This window comes from Zootoca vivipara, chromosome 1 (genome assembly GCF_965207765.1).
Source record: "Zootoca vivipara chromosome 1, rZooViv2.hap1.1, whole genome shotgun sequence".
Lineage (NCBI taxonomy): Eukaryota > Metazoa > Chordata > Lepidosauria > Squamata > Lacertidae > Zootoca > Zootoca vivipara.
In genome coordinates, this window is record NC_142582.1 from 44,134,897 (window position 1) to 44,154,725 (window position 19,829).

General features: G+C 40.4%; 1 protein-coding gene across 5 annotated transcripts in view; it reads left to right on the forward strand.

Moving 5' to 3' along the window:
• SEMA5B (semaphorin 5B) overlaps nucleotides 1-19,829 on the forward strand; it is a 360,750-nt gene that overhangs the window by 98,478 nt on the left and 242,443 nt on the right. For all 5 annotated transcript variants that reach the window (XM_035128943.3, XM_035128952.3, XM_088662258.1 and 2 more), the window contains one exon: nucleotides 12,375-12,435. The gene's annotated coding sequence lies outside the window, so the exon portion shown is untranslated. The remainder of the gene's footprint in view (nucleotides 1-12,374; nucleotides 12,436-19,829) is intronic.

Sequence of the window (19,829 nt, forward strand, 5' to 3'; positions counted from 1 at the left end):
AAGAACGATTCGGTTTACGAACTCTGCAAAACCAGAAGTAGTGTCCTGGTTTGCGAACTTCACCTCGGTCTAAGAACAGAAACCGAATGGTGGAAGGGCACCGGCGGCGGGAGGCCTCATTAAGGAAAGCGCACCTTTGTTTAAGAATGGTTTCGGTTTAAGAACTGACTTCTGGAACAGATTAAGTTCATAAACCTAGGTACCACTGTATTTCTTTTTACAAAGTGTCAGGAGTCTTTTTTTTTATATTCAGATACAATCGACCTGTCTGCTGCAAAGCGCTGGAGGAAAGAGAAGCCTTTTTCTAAAAGTGCTTCCTTCTTTGACACCTCTTATCTTGTTGGCCACTGGAAGATCCTCCATCCACACTGGCCCATTTAAGTCCCTGAACCATGGTTTAGCATTACATGAATGACCAAGTATGAGCTGGAAAGGGCAAACTGTGGCTAGCACAGGCTGTGGTTCGAACAAGGTAGAATTATAACAAGCTAGGAGTATAAACCACACTTTAAACAGTAATTTAAACCACAGCTTGCCCTTCTTGTTAACTGAGTTAATGAAAAATGAGATGCAGACACTTTTCAACTTCTCTTCCGGTGGGTTGGGGAGCACATCAGCCCAAGACTCCTATCACACAGTACTAAACTATGGTTAAGTGATAGGCTGAAAATGGGTCATGATGTTTAGCTGTGCTGAAGGATAGCGACTGGAATTTATCATATAGGTGGCTCCCTGGGTTGGTCCCATGTTAGAACATCAGCAGCATTTCTTTATCAGACTTGTCTAACTCAATGCCAGGCCTCTTGAGCATTGTAAGGGTTAGAAAAGGATGTGTCTTAGGAGCTGTTAAGATTAGAACTAGGGACTTTTGGCTTTTGCACAGCTCCCCTGTGTGGTGAGCTATTTGAACTTGGAGCGTCTTCCTAGCAGTGAGCTTTGCACCACTTCTGCCTACTCAAGCTGGCATTGTTGTGTCCTTGACAGGAAGGGATATGTAAAATTGGCTTGTTGGCCTGGGATCTTGCCTTAGCAATTACACCTCCTGGTTCCGATGGATTTCTGTGTGTTCCTTGGCTCTTGGCTCACTTCTAATAACTCTGTATTGCTCACAATATTTTTTACAGTATTAGAGGGTATGTTATTTCATGGATGTAGAAAGGCAAATCGGCAAGACCGCTCTGACTTGAGAACACGTTAGGAGGAATGATTTAAAAAATCATTGGCAAAACCAGGAACAAACTCAAAGGTTTCTGCTGCCTATCTTCTGGAAAGAGATTAGCCTTTCTTAGAGCATCAAGATTTCTAAGAGCATAAGCATCATTTGAAAGATCACAGATCTAAAGATGTGGCTATGGATATGTAACTCTGATGTAGAGATATCAATAAGAGAATGAAAGAAAAGGATTTGACCTGAAATAACATGAAAGAATAGTTCTCACTTTCAGCTCTACTGATGTCAAAGCTCTGTCTTCCTCATATTTTCTCCAGGGATCTGAATTTTCATCCTAAACTTCTAAATTACTCCAGCAGCTGTTTGGAAATTGTTTTCTATTCTAGCTGTCAGTCATTCCTGTACTCATCTTGATTATATTCTGTTCAGGCATCTGAGAATACTGCATAATCTTTCTTGATGGTACCCAGAGAAAACAATGTGAGCAGGGGGTGTATTTGGTAGTCTGACGGGCATTTTGGCTGGAGACACCAATCTGGCTAAAGACACGCATCATGCAGGAATTACTTTTATTTTCAGGCTACTTCCAAGCGACAAAACTCTCTTGGGGGGATATGCACAGTATGTTCATCTCCCAGGGCACATCCCCATCCCTCATTAGCATTAAAAATGTTAGTCTTCCATGAGCCGAAAGGAAAATGCCTCTCAGCACAGAAAACGCACTTGCTCCACAATGGAGTTCTCTGTATGATTCAGTCCTTTTTACAAAGGAGTGGAATTCCAAATAACTGAGCTCAAGGGAAGTGAAATTTGCTAGGACAAAGGCTGCTATTTGTGGATTGTTTAGCTCATGTTTATAAAGTCCCTCTCATAGTAACTGACCCACGGCTGATATTTTGTTGCAACAGTAGAGAAACCTTAGGTGCTCCTGATGGCTGCAAAAGTTCTTTGGATATGGTCTGATTTTACTTTTATTATTTTATGGCACTGGAATGAGTAGTTATGAGGCAGAACCTCTATTTTGCACAGCTGCCTCTCCTTCACGGGATTTCTAGTTGTGTCCCATTTTTCTATAATGCATTTTTTTTCTTTTGGTGCTTGACCTTTGAGAATAAATATTTCACATTTTGCAGAAATCCAAATGCTGCAATCAGAATAAAGCACGCAAATCCCAAACAGCTTGTGGCAAAATGCATGTATTATTAATTGAAGGTGCAAAAGTAAGTCTGTTTTCAAGAGATGACAGAACTCCTGCCTTCCCAAACTATTCTTCCATCTAATTGAATCAACTTTATCTTGTAAGTTGGACAAACTTGGAACGCTTTAGGAAAGGAAATGAAAAAGCTTGGGCTCCAGGGAGGAGGGCTTCTTCTAATTCTTGATTTAGTGTTGCAGTGCATTTAAACTCTATTGCAGATTAATCTAACCAATAGAATCTGAAGCCAGACAACTGTCCCTGCAGAATTCTGGCTTGGAGTCCTGAAAGGTAAGACTATCAAGAGCACAAAATGTAGGTCCAGTGCTGCAAATCCTCAGTCTTGTCTAAATAGTCCCACTGAAATTGTCAGAGAATTCCTCACACTTCAAACCTTCTTGGCTTTCATTTTCTTTCTCCTCCACAACTTTGTGTGTGAAATATCATTCTTCCTCCCTCCCCCCTTCCTTTGAATAGCAAGCTTTAGCTTTGCTCAGCATAAAGTAAGGGCTCTTCTTGATGGTTATCCAAATACACTAATATCTTTATTGAGAGGGATTCGTTTTGCCTGTCAAGTTCAGTTTATTATTATTACTACTATCTCTGACTTATGAGTTGACATCTTGGGGAAAACATGGTGCAAAGCAGAGTTTCTAAAACTTTCGGCAGCTGAGTTACACTCTCCCATCCTGGAGTTAAAATCGGTCTTTGTGTGAAGCATCTAAGTCATACCTTGTGTGTGTGTGTTATAAGGGAGGCATAGATGCCTGCTGTTCTACCAGACTTGGCAAGCCTATGAACTGGGATTTTGGTTCTTTGTCTTAGTGCCTCATCTCTTATGAGCATAATCATTATTTTGCTCACCGCGTAGCACCATGGATAGCCTTAGTCCTTAGTCCTCTTTGAAGACATAATGCATGTGTCTACCCCTACCCCCTTATTATTTGAAGCAGGCAGTGAATGACTAAAGCTGCTCCACAGTTATGTATTTCCACTTAAATATACCGAACTTCTGGGGCCTGGATAGATCTGATATTTGGTCTCATAGTAGCTTAGTGGAAGAGTAACTGGTTTGCATGCAATGGTCCTTGGTTCAGCCCCTGGCATCTCTAAGTAGGTCCGGGAGAGAAGTCTTTCTGAAAACTTGGAGAGTTTCTGCCTGTCAGTGTAGACGATACTGAGTGTTCTGCCTTGGTACAAGGCAGCTTCTTATGTTGCCTTGTATTTCTACAGGATGTTTCATACATTATATGGCTGCCAATATGAATCTGACTACTAGTATACACTCAACAGAAAGTTGAAGCCAGTCCTGATTCCTTAATGAGTGCAACTATGGTACACAAGATTGAAAACATGTTTTTGTGCTTGCACTTTTTGAATCCACACTTTAATGTTACTGAATGTACAACACAAGATATAATGCTTGAAGTGACTCATTTTCTTTTGAATCCTATTGTTTTCATGCAAGCACAAGGAGAACAATTTGCCATGGATGCTATTTTGTATTGACCCCTATTCTCACTTTCAGAACTACCTTGAAGTATATATTTTTTTTAAAAAAAACAGCCTAACAAACAGTCATCCATAGTAATGAATTACCATATGGATACATCTTGTAAAGAGATTATCTCCATTCATTCTTCTTATAAAGTTCTCAGAAGGGAAAGCATCGTCCCAATGCACAGAAGCAATTTTTCTTTTCAATGGATCCTGTGACTCAAATCTAAAAACCTCTGTTCTCTGAGGAATGCTTTCCAAATGTTTACTTACTTCTTGATTCCTGATAGACAGTTTTTGTTTAAAAAAAAATCAGGTGAGCTGCTGCTTCTGAAAGTCATACTGCTTTATATTGTTTGAAAGATGGGTAGCACTGATTAACCTGCAGGATTAATATTGTTTCACCTTTTCTTCTTCAGATTTTCAGCTCTACCAATAGGCAAAGTAAGGCAGCTACATGAGGTGGCATATGCTGGGTAGGCATGTGCCGGGGTAGGAAGTGGTGGGTCATTCCACGTCATGTCGACGTAGTCATGCCACCCACCGTCTCAAGATTTTGATGAAACTTGGTGTACACCCTTCCCTTATGGTTGAAATAAACCCCCCTAATTTCCCTCCTCTATCTCAAACAGTTTTAATTTTATAGCACTTCAAAGTTTTGTGAAATCTGTGTTTCTGTCCCTCTTGAGATCCTCAGCCTTGTGTGCATTTTATTCCCCCCCCCCATAACCAATGATCAGATCTCTTTGAAATTTTACACAGTTCATGATGAGTATTTCAGGCAAAAATACACCAGTACTCAAAAGATTTTATAAATGCCTAAAAAAATGTATAAATGTACTTTTTTGGTCGGAAAACTAGCGTGAGGGCACGGTGGAATTAAAAATTTTTGATGGTGAAAATTATTGCAAAGACATGCTCTTTTTCAACGGAGAATGAAATTTATGGGGTTTTTTTATTCCTTGTAAGAAAATTTTTACACTTTTTGGACATCGTGGGGGGAAAATGACTACTGGGTACAACTTCCCTACAATCCATAGCTGCAATAGAAAAATTAATGAAACAAAGTTGTTCATCATAAAAATTAACATATTATTGGTTAATATAAGTTTTTCCCGAAACACCAGTGTGCACCTCTCCCTTCACACTATACAAAGATGCTAAGGAAGACACCCGTGTGTTGTTGGAGCAACCATGACTGTACACAAAGCACAAAACAGCTCTAAGCTTCCATACTGGGCACAGTAAGACATAATATCTAAGTGGGTAGAATGGAGTATGGTCCTGCCTCTCCCCCCCCCTTTAAAAGAAAGCAAACGTGTTGGCTGTGAAATGATTAAAGGACTGGGGGTTTTAGGCAAGACTGCTGGCAAGATGGAACCATGTCCACCAAGCACCTTGGCATCTGACCTACTATTAATGCAACTGTTGATCATTCTACATTCTAAAATATGCCCTTGCTGAGCTTTTTGAGTAGATTAGCCAGCTAACTGACTGGTTGCTAGTTTCTCCAAGGAGGAGTAGGGCAACCAGGTTATCGGAATTATAGTGAATGCCCAAGGAAGGTATTAAGTTGGAAAGATGAAGGTTGTCCCTTTTAAGACAGGAAAAAGGGTCTTAGGGTGATATTTGTAGTGAATGGCTCTGATGGAGGAGCAAGCCCTCTCCCCATTTCAGCTCTGCCCTAGGCACAAATAAAAGAACTTGGTTTATGAGCGTAAGGTAAAATAAATCTTACCAAAAACTTAACTAGTGACTGGGGTGAGTTTTCTGATCAGTCAGATCATTTATTGTCTTCTGTGATGTTTTTATTGTGCCCATGCTTCTAATTGGATGTGGGGGGATTGGTTTTACACAGCATCCTCTTGCATAACTTGGCTACATGCCGCATAGCCTCCCTTGTGAAAAAGTGTTCCTCAAAAATGGCCAGAAAAATTCTTTTCAGTTGTGTTTCACATAAATAGAAGAATTGTTTTGGTTGTGCGATTCCTTTTCATTGCTCTTTTGCACAGATTAGCCATGTTTAGTAGTATGAAATTGTCACTTAATCAGTTCATCAGGGAGTTCTCTACTGCAGAAGTGACAGAATCAACGTGGAACCGTTTGACAGGGGGAAGGTTCCTAATGAGAGAAGAAGGTGGGGGGTAAAGGAGTTCTCTGACACTTTTATTTTGAAATATAACTAAGCGTGATTTATCTCCCTTTGCTAGTGTCTGCTACCAATGTTCAATTTACATTAATAGCTGTGGAAATGACAGTTTTTACTGTCATATGCATTGGCTTGTTATTAAGGCTATGCCTGATTTGACAGGACAATTTTTCTATTATTGTTATTACTCATAATACACACACACGCACACACATTTTACACATCAACTGCCTCATCTGATCACCTTTGGCATGTCAGACTAGTTAATTTACGCATAATCATATTTTGGGTTTTAATTCTCACAACATCAAACACCCACAAGGAGAAACAAATTAACACTTAACCAAGGATGGATTTAAGAAAAGGCAAAGCGAGCGAGAGAAAGAGAGAGAGAAAGAAATTATCATTTTACAACTGGGTGTCTGCTTGCATTCCTATTTTTGTGGATGAGTTATTTATTTATTTGAGAGCTACTGGCAATGATTGTCTTTGCTCTCCAAATAAGTTTGCCTCAGTGGTATTTTTATTGTTCCTGTAATTGAGTGTGCTGAAGAAAAGGGCTCTCCCCAAGTTTACCACATCCGTTCTAGCCAAGTATAACATGGGTGTGATTTATGGGAAGACAACAACCTTGGATCTCATTCAATCACATCATCAGTTTTAAGCTGGCTGCCTAATAAGTAGCAGGCTTTCTCCTCCTCCCCCTTCACCCCCCTGGCCCCCTTATATGACTTTGTCTCCAGATGGTTTGGCGTGTTACCCAGCACGACGACAATACTTTTTCCATTTCTCATCACTTTTGTTGCACAAGCGTCTTTCTTGCTTTGTGTAAAAGTGTTACAAAGAAAGGGGTTTGGGGAGCCAAGACCTGTCTTTGGGCTTTCACTGGTATCTAAGGAACCGTCTCAGATACGCAGGCTAGAAAGCAAGGCGTTGTGTCAACTTATGTTTTATGCAAAGATGCCCATCCAATTCATGAAAAGTGCCGTAGAGTTCATAAGGAAGGTGACTTAGCTCCCAGTGTAAAATGGAACATTACTGCTTTTGGGGGGGAGGGGAAATAACACCAACTCATTTGCATATTTATTTATCTTTGTGATTTTTCTCCCACCACATAGCTTCAAAGAGGTGACTAAAAAGCCATAAAAGGAAATTCAAAAGATCAGATAAGACATACAACTCATTAGAAAAGCGTCTATAACAATTGATGGCACAAAAGCAGCAAAACAGATCCAATAATGTTTTGGTGGTCCCTGAGAAAAACCAATAGGTTTTCCAGATGCTTGCCAGGATTTGCTGGTTGTTACCAGTTGCTTAAATATTAATACAACATGGCCTATCAAACCTTTTTGGTTTAAGGCATATGTCAGAAAGTTTTTTCTGATGTTTAGTCGGAATCTCCTTTCTTGTAACTTGAAGCCATTGGTTTGGGTCCTAGCCTCTGGAGTAGGAGAAAAGAAGCTTGCTCAATCTTCCATGTGACAGACCTTTAGATATCTTTTCCAGGCTAAACATACTCAATTCTCTCGAGCGTTCCTCATAAGGCTTGGTTTCCAGACACTTGATCATCTTGGTTGCCCTTCTCTGCACACGTTCCAGCTTGTCAATATCCTCCTTAAATTGTGGCGTCCAGAACTGGACACAGGACTCAGGTGTGGTGTCACCAAGGCAAAATAGAGTGGTACTATTCCTTCCCTTGATCTGGACTCTACACTTCTGTTGATGCAGCCTAAAATAGCATTAGTTTTTTTGCAGCTGCATCATACTGTTGGCTGATGTTAAATTTGTGTTCTACTAAGACCCCTGGATCTTTTTCACGTATCCTACTGGCAAGCCAGGTGCCCCACCCCTCCAATCTTATATTTGTGCATCTGGTTATTCTTGCGTAGGTGCAGAACCTTACATTAGTCCCTATATCATTTTGGGAGTTTGCACCCAGTTCTCCAATCTGTTAGTCATCTTGAATCATGATTCTGACTTTGATGACATTGGCCACCCTTTCCAGTTTGGTGCCATCTGCAAATTTGAAGAGCATCCCCTCAATACCTTCATCTAAGTCATTTATAAAGATGTTGAACAACTGCTGGCCCAGGTCAGAACTCTGTGGTACCGCATGTGTCACTTTTTCCAGAATGATGAGGAACTGTTAGTGAGCATTCTCACTGGTATTCTCAGCTGGTTCAGTCAACCAGCTGTAGATCCACCTAAGTGACCTCGTCCAGCCCACATTTTACTAGCTTCTCTGCAAGAATATATTGAGGGACTTGGTCAAAAGTCTTACTGAAATCAAGATACACTATGTGCAAGGATTCCGCTGATCCACCAAGCTTGTAGCTTTATGAAGAAAAGAAGCACCCATGAATGTATGGCTGCAAAACATACCCATAGGGAGAGTGCTCTAACTAGAGCTGTGTTGCCAAAATACCCATGGTCTTTCTCTGCACAAGTGTTCTCTTTGAGATGGACATCGAAACCAGACATATAAAACCACTCTGAATTGTGCTTTTTCTTGAAAGCAGTGCACTTTTTCCTGTTTCTGGGGCCCTTAGTTTGCTTTAGGGGTGGGCAGAGATCACGACTGAGATTTTCAGAGCCATATGTTGCCATAGGTTTTTTTTTTACTGTTTTTCTCTTGAAGCTTCTCCTTTTCTCTAACCAGAAAGCAAAAAGTCACCGAGCCAGATGATGTTATTGCATTCAGTGGCACTTCACGATTATTCAATATTCAAATAGTAACAGTGAGAAACTGTGCGTGGGGTAGGGGATTATTCTACATTAGTAGGAGTGTTACAATCTGTTACTTTGGAAATAGTTCATTGCTGTTCGCCTAAATGTTGTGTCCCAAACCAATTAATGCTAAACCACTGAATAATTTCAGTGAATTCATCCCTCTTCTCATCCTTTGCTTATCTGGTATGTCTTTTGATGTTTCAAGCCAGAAACTGTCACATTTAAGTAAAATAATTTACTTAGTTGGCATAGTACTAGTAGTAGGAAGTAGGATGTATGACTGCTGGGGAATTTCCATATTATAAATGTTTAATAATAATACATCAGAACCTTGGTGTCTCTTGTCTGTCTGTCTTCTATAGCTGTTAGTTTGTAGAGCTTTCAAAAGAAAAGACCCAGATCCTATGGAAGGCTCTGGTGCACATCTGTGTTTCAACTGGGGCTTTCAGCACCTACCTGCAACATTTTGTGTATCATCAGACACACTGAGCTACATTTCTCAAAGGTGCTGCTTGGCTGTAATCAAAGCATTGCCGTTTGACTGAGCTACTCATGGGTCCATGGGCCAATTAATTCCACCAGGCCTTAAGCAGAGGAGGAAAATTTGTGGTCTCCAGATGTTTTGGACTTCATCTCTCATCTATCCCAGGCAACGATGACAGGAGATACACTTATGTGATATCTGGAGGGCCGCAAGTAAACAATATATGAGGGTCACCTTGTAGCCTATTTTATGAGCAACTTCTCTTGTTGTGAGAGGTTCTGCCCTCTTTTCATGCACATTTGGAATGTGACCTCATGTTCATCTTGGATTCCTCAACCTGCTTCTTCCGGACTTCTTGAACTTTGATCATTGCTTTTGGAACTTGACTTTCTGCCTGCCTTGGATTAAGCTATGTTCTGCTGGCTGCTTTGCCCTGGGCTAACCCAGTGCAGAGGAGGACCTTCAGTAATCCCAGCTTTCCTGAAGACACCCTAGAAAAATGCTGAAAGTGGGCATGATGTTGTTGGTTGCTGTTAGCATCTGTGTGCCTCAAGAGACAATGGACCTGCTGTGGCTCCAGAGTCTGGTAACTCATACTGCTGCCTCCTACATTGTTTTTGCTGAGTTAGCAGCACCAAAGGGATGTCTCTGTGGCGCAAGCCTGGGGAGGTGTGTATGGAGGCCCTGGGCTGCCCAGAGGACAAGACCTCCCTCTTGGCCTCGTTGGTGTGATCTAGAGTAAAGCAGAGGAATGCATTTGGCAGCGGCTTGGCTGCAGGAGTTGCTGGAAGGAGGTGTATGGTTCCAAAATTAAAAGTAGGTTGTATGTTGCAGACTCTGGTTGGAAGGTAGACGTTGACTCTGCAAAGACTGAAGGCTCCAGAATTTATTAATGTCTTGTATTCCACCCAGGGATATGTTCGAAAACTGATGTAACACTTAAACTGCTGTGGAAAGGAACAAGAAACATTTTTTGGGGAGATGAACAGTCCACAAAAGTAATGTTCATTAATAGACACATTTTTGCTGTCAAGCATAATTCAAGGTGATTAAAGTTCAAATTGCCTGTTTACCAAGTGGGCCTTCTCCCTGCTTTGGGGGATTTGTGGATGGAGGAGTTTCCCAAGATACTTTTGCTACCCTAATTCTGCAATTTTTGTTCTCAGGAAACTGGCATACGCCCATATCTAGGTGCTACTCGACATCAGCTAAGACATTTTATTTAAATTGCCCTTTGGACAATGATGAACCCTACTCTGTTTCATCTGCTTTGTATAGGAATTGTTTAAACTGCAAGTTTGTTTTGTTCACATTGTACAGTTCTATTGATGTGAGCACCTTGTGGTAGGTAAACTGCCTGAGAGAGCAAGCACAATTATAGACTCACAGAAAATTACAGCAGCTTCTCTGCACTTCAGGCTTGTATCCATATCAAAGAGTCAGCAGAATCATGCGATGCTTAAAGTGCAGGTGGAAAGTTTTACATTCTAAAAGTTCCCCTGTGTGAAGAAAACCAAAACAAAACCTGTTCATAGAAAAATAGCGCACTAGGGACCAGCCTAGGCTAGAACCTTTCTTTTCCTGAAGCAAACTTTCTGTGGGCAGGGAATTTTTGGTGTGGGTCAACATTCAGGTGTGCTGTCCCATCCCACATCCCCCAACCTTGATTCTAATACTCTGTTCTCCAAGTACAATCTCATTCGAAAAATTGGAGGCCCTTGGTAAACTGAGCCGCAACGCAGGCTGTGTTTGCTCCTTGAATGGTCATCAGGGAGTTTCACATTTTTCTCAGATTTGTTTATTCCATAAGATTATTTGCCAAGTGTTTTGAATCACCGTTGAGAACGCGATGAAATTCTAAATGAGCTGTGTTTGGTTGAGTTGGATACAATACAAAGGTCACATATGTTTCTGTTTCCTGTGTGGAGGAAGATAACTCTCTAAGAATTAGATGTTGAGAATGAATGTGCATGTTAACTAATTTGTATTTGTCTGCAGAACAAACCACGGCATGTAACCACAGTTTGATGTGTGCTAGAAACTTTCCAGCAAGTAACATGTTGGCCAAAAGCTAGAACAGCAAGCTTCCAAATGAATTGAGCTTATTTCTTATGGTCTGTTCTGCACAGTCCTTCAGATAAGAATCCCAGAACTCACATTTTATCTGGGCTGGGGGGAGCCAGTGGCCCTCTATATGATGATGGCCTCTCAACTCCTTTTAGCCCCAGCCAACAATGGCCATAAAATGGGGGTGGCTGGAGATGTAACCACCCCGCAACATCTGGAAGGCCACAGGGTCCCCACCTTTGATTGAAATGTTCAAACAACAGTCTGCAGTGTGTGATATAAAGTCTCTTGCATCCTAGGAAATTTAGTATGTAGGATTGTGGATTTTATAGTTCCATACAGGAACACAGTAACCCTAGGTCTGCAAGAGTTCTTATAGGCAGGGATAATTATCTCATGGTACCTATTTCTGTTGAACCCTGAGAGAAGAGACGGAAGAACATAGACACAGCGATAGAGGAAGTTCTAACGTGTTTTCCCTAGTCTGTGAAGTTTCCTCGTGTTGTGTGTGTGAAGTCAAAGCAAAATTAATACAGAATTGGAAATGAGTGTCTGGAAATACTTTACTGGATAAAGGGAAACTTCCTAGAAACTTACAGATAACTGGCTTTTATTGTGTATCTGTGATTTATAAATTCCAAGACATTCCCCCTGTTTACCAGGAACCTATTTTCCAATACCGGTACTTGTCCCTGGTACAAAAGAAATTTGCTCCCATTTTGCTTTTGAGGGTTTTTGGGGGGGTGCCTTTTTAAAAAACATGTTGTTCTGTGCATTTTTGCAGTAGAGTTGTCATTTCCCCATGTTCCAGCTTCCTCTGTTCTGAGGTTAAACTTGTGCGTTAAAGGTGGAGACATCTTGGCTGTAGACTGTTTGGCATGCTTCAGCGCCAAGACACCATGCAACACACCATCAGGAAGTGACAGTTGATTGAAGAATGGCTAAGCTTTCAGAATAGAATTGTGTCTCTGTTTCCATTTGCTAAATGTTGGAGGAGAATGACATAACATCCAATACATTTTTACTCTGTTCTGCTATTTTTAGCATTACTTATTTTCGTTGTGCTTTTCTTTTCTTGCAGGTTGCAACAGGATTACAAGAGAGCACGGACCTCGAAATGACATGCTAGTGATGCAAAGGCAGTGAGTATTTTGAGAAAACCAGTTTTCTATTTTTAAAACTGTAATGACACCCTTTCTAGATTTTGACTTCTGTTTCCAAATCCTTTGACTTAGGCTCTGTCTAGATGGCAGTTTCTTCCACAGATGGTTTGCTGTTACAGCAAGAAACCTGAAGCAGTGGAGAAGAACCCAAATAAGAGCATCTCATTCATGGGGGTGGGGGTGGGGGTGGTAAAGTTTGTGCTTTTGCACTGTGTCATTCATAAACACATCCTCCTAGGACTGCTATTGTGTGAACTGGGAGGGATTAGCACAGAAATCTATTTGGTTTCAATTTAGCTGTAGAGATGTCTCATATGTTTCATTGTAAGGGGCTGCCTGAGACAGACAAGATCTCTTCCTTCTCTCTCACCCCCCCCCCCCGTGTTTCACCGAAAATAAGCCATACCCCGAAAATAAGCCATACCCCGAAAATAAGCCATAGTGATAGGCAGTTTAACATTGTAGGTTAAACTGTACCATAATTAATAAAAATAATAAGACATCCCCTGAAAATAAGCCACCGTGTTTTTTTTATAGGAAAAATAAATATAAGACGGTGTCTTATTTTTGGAGAAACACGGTAGAAGTTTCTTAGATTGGCTGCTTTATCTGAGGACAGCAGGTTAGCTGTATCCTCCCAAAGAAAGGAACACATGCCATCTCTCAGCATTTGCCACCTGAAGCTGTCTCCTTACTGCTTAATTGTAGGGCTGGCCCTATTCATTGTGTCTCACACCTTCCTACTTACTCTCTTGTGCAATCTTGCATGCAATTAAAAGGCTCTGTTTGGAACCAGTGATAGGCAGTGGAATTTTTCTATGACCACATGATATCTACCAGTAAAGGACATAGTCATGTGATCAATGTATCCAAATGACTGACTCTTCCCAGGGTTCATGCACAGTTATTAAATGGATGCTGAGGACCCAAATCATGGATTGTATGTGAACAGAGCATCAGACATGCTCTTTCTTCAGTGTCATCCCTTTTAAATAGGAACCAGTGAAGGCGGTGAAGGTCCTGTGTGAGTGTCTGGAGGTGGTTGGAGGATGGATGGCAGCTAACAGATTAAGGTTGAATCCTGACAAAACAGAAGTACTGTTTTTAGGGGGACAGGGGTTGGGCAGGTGTGGATGGTTCCCGGTCCTGAATGGGGTAACTGTGCCCCTGAAGGACCAGGTGTGGACTCACAGCTGTCCATGGAGGTGCAGGTCAATCCTGTGTCCAGGGCAGCTGTCTGGTACAGCTCCAGCTGGTACACAGGCTGAGACCCTACTGTTGCAGTAAGATGCCTCACCACTACATTATAGAAATTGAGTAGGATTTAATTAATGCTGCTATTCATAGCAAGTGCCTCATTAAGTCAGGTAGGGTCGAGAATACTTACATGGCTGCTCAGTGATATCTTATGGGCTGTCCTTGGAGTTTTATGTAATCCAAAGCTTGGATATATTATAATATTTGGTTTGGTTTTGAATGTAGTTTGTGTTTCTCATTGGCTTATTAAATTTTCATTGAATTTGACAAGTTTAATTTGTCGTTACCTACCCTTGGCTTTTGGAATGTAGGTGGGGCTATCCGTTTAGATAACCAATTAATAAATCACCCCCTCTCCAATTAATATGCATGAATTAAGTGGTTGATTATATATTTTAGTCAGTTTACCCCCCAGTGTGTTTTACTGTGCTGCTTACTTAATGTACTCATTGGATCTCTATTTAGTTCGCTCAGGAACTCAGTACAGTCAATATCTTGTAATGAAAAACCCATCGATTCCACCTTTTATTTCAGTCCCAGTTGATGGCTTTCATCAGGCACTATCAGATAACTCAATCACTGGCCCATTGAAAATTGTGCTTTAATCAATGGGTGAGACCATTTTGCTTAAGGGAGACTTTGGGAAAAGTCACAAGGAATGAACACAATAGGAGGAGAACTGGAAATACAAATAATGCTGTAATTGAATCCTTTTGCCAGCATTTCAGACCTTGTGTTGATTTTTATTGTTTCCCCAGAGTAATATACTAATTCCTCAGCCACTTCCACAGTTAAGTAGAAACTGAAGTCATGATCATTCTTGCAGATGCTTCACTTGTAAGAGTGCCTATTGTCTACATCCAGAGAAGGAGTGATTTTTTCAGGTCTTGATCGTTTCAGAAGCCATGTGCTTGGGAAGATTGGGCTTATTTTGTAGTCACTCTCAGCACACAGTAATTTGGCTACTCCTGTCTGAATCAGTGTCTTACACCACCATATGACGCACATTCATCTTGACTATGATACCAAATGTTAATTATACCTACTCATTGAAATCAATGAAGTTATGTCCTTTGAGTTCAGTGCATCTATCCTGAGTTTTACTTAGTCTGATACTCAGTTTCTTCAGTTACTGGAGATTACAATACTTTTGAAGGAAGAAAAAGAGTAATTCTCAATGACAGTGTCGCAGCTGTGGAAATCCTTCCCTACTGAGATCAGACTGTCCCCCACATTATAACTGTCCAGATGGCAACTCAGTACTATTTGTTCAAACAGGCCTATAGAGCACAGTAAGAGTGACATCATTTGTATTTTTCTTTGGACTTGTATTTGTATTTAATACTCACTTCTGATGTACTTTTATTTTGCTTTTAATACTGTGTCTTTGCTGTTAGCTGCTCTGGGTTCTCATGAGAATAATGGTGAGATATAAGGAATAATGCAATTACTTGCAGCAAGTTTTGTCAGGTAAAAGCCAGAAATATAAACATGTTGGAACATTTTCATTGGTGGGGCTAAAAGCAACTTCGGGTTGGCATGGATAGTCTGTGGCCACCAAGGGCAGGATTTTGCAAGTCAGGCTTACAGTGACATTTTAAAATGTTGTGATGATGGTACTCCCAAACTTTGTTTCTTTTCCAAGTGTAGAGATCTAAAGATGGTCTTGTATTGATAAACACTGCTTTCCAGACATTAGTTATTCATATTTATGCCCCACATAACTTCATGTCCATGGAAACACATGGTTGGGGTTTTTTATTTGTTTTTTTGATAAACGGAGGTGGTTGGAGTGTTTTGAATGGTTCGCAGAACACTGAGATATAGAAAACTCTGCTGTATAATGGAATAGCAGGAGGTGGTAAGAATTTAAGTTTTTATCCAATGGTATTTGTCTAGTGATGGAAAACCCTTCAGTCCAATGTGACTTCCGTCATTGGATCCAGGAAGGAAAGTGATGTTTTGCATATTCCTTCTACACCCGCACCTTCCCCCCCCCTTCAGCCTGTACTTGAGGGTTGTGGGACAGCATGGAAAATGGTGTGGTAGGCTTCTAATGTGGAGGTGAATTGGCTAAAATAGTCTCCCTCCTGGTTCTGCTGATGGGAGCCTCTGCTGGATCAAAGAGCTTTTCGCCAGCAGAAGGACACCACTGAATACAACTCATTGTACAGTGGCACCTTGACTTCCGAATGCCTCGACTTCCGAAGGTTTCGACTTATGAAGTCGGCAAACCTGGAAGTATTTTCACCATGCGCGCGTTCTGCGCAGAAGCGGCGTGTGCGGTCTGCGCTTGCGCAAAGCGCAAAATCGCGCTTCGCGCATGTGGAAAATGGACGCTTCAACATCAGCACCGCGGAATGGATCGCCTTTGTAAGTCAAGGTACCACTGTATATGCACAGAATTTGATCCACAATCATTCTCTGACACCTACTTCCTAAGTAAAATAACAACTGAGGTAATTACAACATTTGCTAAATTGATATCTACTGTTCCATATGTATCACAATTATCTTTTAATCTGTATGTGTGATTACTTAAACAAAACACAAGCTTCTAAATGAATATTCATTAAATACACCCTATGGCTCATTTCCCTGATGGGTATTTTAAAGATTATACACTCAAAACATTTTTAAAAGCACAAAAATTACTTGCCCCGTGGAATCAAAACAAGTAAAGTTTGGGCCTTTTCTCAAACAGAAACCCATTTCTGGTTTTAATACCACATTGTATGGGGGAAATTATTAATAAAATAGACTTGGTTGTGGTTTATACATGGTAAAGGAGGAAGGGGAATGAAATGGTAGGGAATCACAATATCATATGTTGCTGTTTTTGGAAAGTATGTTTTCCTCCTTCAGATAAATTTGTACCAGAAACTACAGATTAAATCAGAATTACATTGGCATGGCTAACATAGATAGAACTACAGTATATGGGAATCAGTGCCATACAAATAACTCTAGTTGATCCTTGGAACTGTAGAGCAGCTGCTTTGAGGGTCTTTTTGTGCCATAATATCCCCATCCTATAAATTGAATGTGTGAACTGGCCGTTACTTCACTAACAAATGGTGAGTTGTAACTGATGTATAACAGCCCATCAGAACACTTTTTATACAACCAGTAAGAATTCTTAAAATATATTTACTTGAAAGGTCAACTCTGTGCCATTTACTAGAAGAGTAAGTCATTGAATAATATTTTATGAGTCTCTAAAGATTTGGAGGAATTGAAGACTACTCATTATTTTCCAAGATGTATTTTTAAAGCAAGAATCAAGGAAATCCTAACCTATCCTAAACATTTCAGTGTTTATTTAAGATGTGCGTACATGGGTTTGAACTACATCTTCAGTTGTGTAAGCTATACATTTACACACACACACAAAAAGGGAGTAGATGATAAACCCTGATGATAAAATTATGATTTTTTAAAAAAGAAATAGTGCAAAACTTGCTTATTGGAAAGAAAATGCTGTTGCAATTCACAGATGTTTAGTTTTTAAATGAGCTTTTTTTTGAGAGAGAGAGAGGCAATTACTGGAGCCAAATCACATCCCTGCATTTTTAGGCACTGTCCTATTGTCTCAGAATAATCAAAGTTGTGAAAAAATGACTTTTTCTGATATTGATGAAGCTTTAGAAGGATCTGGCAATCACTGCAGTCAGAACTACACGAGATAAAGTACAGTCATACCTTGTTTTGAATATTTTCAGTTTAAGTACTCCGCAGACCCGTCTGGAACAGATTATTCCACTTTCCATTACTTTCAATGGGAAAGTTGGCTTCAGGTTAAGTGTGCTTCAGTTTAAGTACGGACTTCTGGAACCAATTACACTCATACCTCGGGTTAAGTTCGCTTCAGGTTGAGTACTCTGTGGACCCGTCTGGAACGGATTAATCCACTTTCCATTACTTTCAATGGGAAAGTTTGCTTCAGGTTAAATACGCTTCAGGTTAAGTACAGACTTCCAGAACCAATTGTGTTTGTAAACCGAGGTACCACTGTAAAGCAGTCTGCAGTGCAGATGTTGCTGGCTGTTGTGGATAAAAGCCAGTAATAGGCTCTTCAACTAAACAGGGTTGTAGGTGACATCAAGTATTCCCCCCCCCTCCTTTTAAGTTATGCAGCTGAGGGCTGAGCCAGAACTGGGGGATTACTTAAAAAAATACTTCACCCTCTATGAGGAAACTGTGGGAAATTGTCGTGAAACACAGATAGCAAGCTGAGGGCTAGTTAATGCATGAAGAGGTTAAGAGCATATAATTGTATTCCTATACTCAGCTAGGTCATGCCTCTCACCTAGAAGGAAGGAAGTATCCTCCTTTGTTCATTTTCTTTCATCATGTGATGTGCTTGCTTGCTTTTAGCTCAGACTGCATACTTAGAGGTATTTCAATATACAGGCGAAACTCGGAAAATTAGACTATCGTCAACAAGTGCATTTATTAAGAAAATAAATAAATAATAAGTTGCATTACTGAAATAAATGCACTTTTCAACGGTATTCTAATTTTCCGAGTTTCACCTGTATTTTGTATCCCAAGTTTTCTGCCTGTGTTTATGTTCTGTTGCATGGATAAATGCATGAAGCTGACCTTTGGAACTTTGTAAGTAAAACATTTTTCATCTTACTAAGGTGTGTGGTCTGTTCAATGCTAAGAAGGGTAGGATCAGGGAAACTGGTAATGGGGAAAATGTGATATTAAAAGCTTTAACGGCCTAAATCACACTGCTCCCTGCTTTTGTGACTTTTTAACTCTGCTGGGGGTTCTCCCTTGCTGGAGAATGTGTTTAGCCCAGGCACCCCCAAACTGCGGCCCTCCAGATGTTTTGGCCTACAACTCCCATGATCCCTAGCTAACAGGACCAGTGGTCGGGGAAGATGGGAATTGTAGTCCAAAACATCTGGAGGGCCGAAGTTTGGGGATGCCTGGTTTAGCCCCACACTTTGGCTCTAGGGATCCAGCCAGTTCTTTTATTAATTATCCCATATGTGTGATATCTATCTATCTCTATCTATCTATCTATCTATCTATCTATCTATCTATCTATCTATCTATCTATCTATCATCTATCTATCTACTTCACAGAAAAACACTTTACCTCATTTTGGTAATCTTTTAGGGATCACACAAATAAGTGAAAAATTTCACATCTGGAGTACTTTTATATAAAGTCCTAAGTTTTAATTATGTTCTGGTCTGCCATTATGTGATATTTGATCATTAGAGTAAGGCGAATTCACACCTGCATGTTTAGTCTTTTGATGACTGCTACATCAAATGCTGATTTTTCTTTCTCTTCAGCTACGGTTGCAGAGCAAACCCAGATAGAGCTTCTGTATCACTTGACATCAGCACAGACAGCATAATACTTTTCTGTGGAGAAAATTCACAATTCAGAATTCACAAGTTGAATTATGTACATGAATGTGTGAATCAGCTTTTAGTAGCTTTGTTACTCTGTGACTCTGCTATTAAATTCTTATTTTTAGTCACTTTTATGCCCCATCCCAGGACACAGATTTTTCCTGCTGTCTGTTTTCAGATGCAACAGGCCATACAAGGTTTGTGTACCATTAAACCACTCAAGATTTTGTTTTTCCTGATCTGTGCGTAGTAACATCATTAACACAGGCAAATTACCACACTTCATTGTACTGTCTCCATGGTACATTAAAAGCCTTTCCTCATTGGTAAAATTGGCCTATTCTTCTGTAAAATGAGGTGTCCATTGGCAGTTCTTTGGCAAGTTGCACAGACTGTTAAATGAAAGGGAAAGTGACTTAATGTGGGAAAAGAAATTAAATGTGACAAGTGCAAAGGAAGATATCAGAGAACTGATGACTAAAGTATCCACTTATTCCTGTGAGTGTGTGCAGGCATGCTCACGCAAACACACACACACAGACACGAGTATATTTGTTTTATTGATGATATTTCCATTGGGAATAATTAATGCATTTGCCAGACATTTTGGGAGAAATGTTTATATGAACTAAGCATTCTTTTAATTTCTAGATTTGGTCTCTCCCCCCCCCCCCCCGGTAGCTAGTTGTTTATTTTTATAGCCCTGTAAATAGCTACCTTAGCTTTGTGCTTAGGGG